Genomic DNA, 4,411 nt, shown 5'->3' with positions numbered 1-4,411 from the left:
GCTCTGTAAGACCAGGCTGGTCTCGAACTCACAGAGATCCGCCTGCCTCTGCCTCCCAAGTGCTGGGATTAAAGGCGTGCGCCACCACCGCCCGGCTTTCTAAGTTATTTTAATTGCATGAATGTTTTGCCTGAGTGAATGCTTTGCTTGCATGCACATCTGCACATCACATGCATGTCTGGTGCATGAGCAGTTCAGAAGAAAGCATTCGGTTCCTGTTATCTGACACCCTTTTCCAGGCTCAGTGGGCACCCAAATACACATGTGCACTCATGCACACACACACAACACACACATACAACACACACATACCACATACACACACCACACACATACAACACACACCACATACACACACACACTCACACACACACACCACATATACCACACACCCACACCACATATACACACCACACACATACAACACACACATATACCACATACACACAACACACACATACAACACACACACACACCACATACACATACACACCACATACACCACACACATGCAACACACACCCACACCACATATACACACCACACACATACAACACACACACACACTTAATTAAAAATAAAATAACATTTTTAGAAAGAGAGGTTTAAGAGGTGGCTCAGCAGGTAAGATCACTTGCTGCTCTTGCAGAGGATCGAGTTTGTTTCTGAGCACCCACATGGCAGTTCACAGCCGTCTGTAACTCCATCACTACTGCATGTAACTCCATTCTAGAGGATTTGATACATACTTCTGGCCTATGCAGTCATCAGATACCAGACACACACATGGTGCAAATACATATAGCACTGATATACATAAATAAAACACAAACTAAAGAAAAAAATTCTTCTGGGATCAGGGGTGCCTTGGTGGTAAAGTCCAAGGCTCCAGATTTAATTTTCAGCATTGCAAAGAACAAGAACATTTTCCTGGGGTGGGGATTGTGTGTGTGTGTGTGTGTGTGTGTGTGTGTGTGTGTGTGTGACCAATCAGGGAATGTGAAAGAGAAGTCAGGGGAAGGGACTGGGAGGAGAGAAAGGCGGGGAAACTGTGGTCAGGATGTAATATAGGAGAGAAGAATAAATAAAGGTAGAAAGAATGCCAATACAAAGCGATGGTTGTGGTGGATTCCGTGGATGATGTCTTGGAGCAGAGATTTTTTTTTTTTTTTGATGTAGGATATTCACATGGGAAAAGAAGGTAAGGGAAACACTCTATTTTAAAGCCGCCACATCTACATCTTTCTCACAGCGAACTTGCACTTCTCCAGTCAATACAAGATGTTTTACTATTTTTCTTTTACTAAAAATTGTGTGGGCTGTTATTTCCTCTACTGGAACGTACTGTTACATGAGAGCAGGAGATATACATTGTTTCATTGGTACCAGGTAAGTATTTACTTAGTAAGCTACTGAAAGAGTAGTTGAAGTTGTAGCTCGGTGGTGGGGCTCATACAGCCATAGGGTCTGCTCCCAAACATCACAGAAAACCCAAAGCATGAGCTGCGTGTTTCTCCCCTGCTCTGCAATAGTGTATACATTCTATCACAATGGAGGAATTTATTGCAAAACCAGTTACGAGTGATCTGCAACAAATGAAAAAGTTCAATGAAAAGTAACCTAGAAAATAAGGAGAAGTAGTAATATATTAAAAATGGAAAGAAGATAAATTGTAAATTATAGGAAAAAAATGAGGTGCCAGGCTCCTTGATAAGTGCCTTGGTGTATTGGAAAGGTGATTATAAAGTGCTTGCTGACTAATTGTGTCCCATGTCTTCAGAGGAAAACTCGGCAGGAAAGAGCTTAAACTGATCCGACAGCCATAGTGATAAACATTAGAGAAGGCTCCAGGGTGATGCTGAAGAATCTCTATCTCAGGTGAATTTTAAGGAGAAACCATCCGTCTTAGATATTTTAGACAGAGCCTTGCAAGAAGAGAAAGGTCCAGTTTAAATGATGCCTTGAGTTAGCTTCTTTTCAATTTGAGATGCCTGCGCCACTATGTAGGGCAAGAAGGGGGTCTCTGGTAAGCACACCCTTCACTGCAGTGACCAGTCTGATCAACTGACATTTCTTGTGTATAACTGGAGAGAATTAGACCTTAAGTTTGAGTTGGAGTACAGGGAAATGAGAGAATAGCTTACCAAATAAGAATATTAAAAAATCAGTCTTACATCTAGACCTTTGAAGATACCGAGCAATTTCCACACAATAAAAGCCAGAGAAGTCCTAAATCTTTCTGATACATTTCAAGTGCTATCCTTTATTTAGTAAGATTAAATTTAATAACAATGATATAAGCATAATGCTTTACTACTGACAGGGATATGCCACAGGAGATAATAAAACTGTTTATGTTTATTTACTTACATTGGTGGTAGAACTGTAAAAAATGCAATGCTGTAGGAATTCCTACAGCCAGTAGGCTTTAAGTTACCCGCCCACTTGGGCATGGCCTCTTATACTATATATGACGATGAATATTGCATGTCTGGCCTCTCTCCCAGCTGTAGGATTCTGGTGTGGGAGGTCCTTCTGTCTGTCTGTTATGTTTTTTGGTTAATGAATAAAGAAACTGGCTTGGCCTGTTGATAGGGCAGAACTTAGGTAGGTGGGGAAAACTGGAATGAATGCTGGGAGGCAGAAGGCGGAGTCAGAGAGCTGCCATGGAGCCGCCGCCAGAGTAAGACATGCAGAAATTTTGCCAGTAAGCCACTGCCATGTGGTGATAAACAGATTAATGGAGATGAGTTAAATGAATATGTAACAGTTAGCCAATAAGAAGTTAGAGCAAATGAGTCAAGCAGTGTTTTAATTAATACAGTTTCTGTGTGATTATTTCGGAGCTGAGCAACTGGGAACAAAAGTTAAAACCTTCCTTTTTATTTAAACAGAAATGGGGAGGTGATATGGGAGTCCCTTCTGTGTGCTGTGATTACCATTAATGAGTAAAGAAACAGTCTTGGCCTGTTGACAGGGCAGAACTTAGGTAGGCGGGGAGGACTGGACTGAATGCTAGGAAAAAGAAGGGCGGAGTCAGAGAGATACCATGGATCTACTGCCAGAAATAGATATGCTGAAACTTTGCTGGTAGGCCATGACCTTGTGGTGATGCACAGCTTAATAGAAACGGGTTAAATTAAGATGTGGGAGTTAGCCAATAAGAAGCTAGAGCTAACGGGCCAAGCAGTGATTTAAATAATACAGTTTCTGTGTGGTTATTTTGGTCTGGGAAGCTGGGATGAACAAGTGGCCTACCTGCAGCAGAATTGGGTTGCTGTTCCCTGTTCAAGCAGAGGGCTGTAATCTGTGAGTCTACCTCTAAATAAATAACCCTCTATTATACTCCATTCTGAGCTAGTGTGGGATTTCTTTTAAGCATCTGTCTTCAATGTAATAGTTATTTTTTTTAAATAATAGTATTTTAATTCTATGTGGGGCCTGATGGCACACAACTTTAATCCCAGCACTCAGGAGGCAGAGACAGACAGATCTCTGTGAATTTAAGGCCACCTGGATTTATTAGTGAGTTCCAGACTAACCAGGAGTACATACTGGGACCCCCAAAATAATTCTACTGTGTTAATGTTCCTCATTAACAATAATTGTGGTCATTTTCCATCACTGCGACAAACACTTGAGAGAACATCTTGAAGGAGGGAAGACTTTAGTCACAGTGCCAGAGGTTCACGATCAGTTTGCTCCATTTCTGAGGGCCTGTGATGAGGCAGAAAACCATGGTGGCAGGAATATGTACTGAGACAAAGTGGCTCACCTCATGGAGGCCAGGAAGCAGAGAGATGTGTGGGGCCAGGGCGAAGCATCTCTTTCTAGGGCACATCCTCTCCTGACCTCCTTCCTCTCAGTTGCCACCTGTCTTCTACTGCTGTGATAAATGCCACGGCCAAAGAGCAAGTTGGGAAGGAAAGGTTGATGTGGATTATACTTCCACATTGCTGTTTAGCATCAAAGGAAGTCAGGACAGGAACTTAAACAGGGCAGGAACCCGAACAGACACAGGAGCTGATGCAGAGGCCATGGGGCAAGGGTGCTGACTTGTTTCTATGGTTTTCTCAGCCTGCTTTCTTACAGAACTAAGGACCACCAGCCCAGGGTCGGAACCACCCACAATGGGCTGGGCTCTTTGCCACCAATAACTAATTAAGGAAATGTCTTACAGCCAGCTCTTATGGAGGCTTTTTCTCAACTAAGGTCCGTTCCTTTCAGAAACCTTAGTTTGTATGTCAAGTTGACGTAAAGAAGCTGGCATACCCCCCATACTACTTTTGCCACCTCTCAACAGCGCCATCCCATTCTGAGTCTATCCCAGGGTTCATCCACTGATGTCATCAAAGCCTTCATCTGCCAGTGGCGGCTCTGACTATCACTGCTCTGAGAAACAATACTCTAA

The sequence above is a fragment of the Microtus ochrogaster genome, chromosome 4 (genome assembly GCF_000317375.1).
Source record: "Microtus ochrogaster isolate Prairie Vole_2 chromosome 4, MicOch1.0, whole genome shotgun sequence".
Classification (NCBI taxonomy): Eukaryota; Metazoa; Chordata; class Mammalia; order Rodentia; family Cricetidae; genus Microtus; species Microtus ochrogaster.
The sequence above is the reverse complement of the archived record's forward strand: the minus strand, read 5'-3'. Positions refer to the sequence as shown.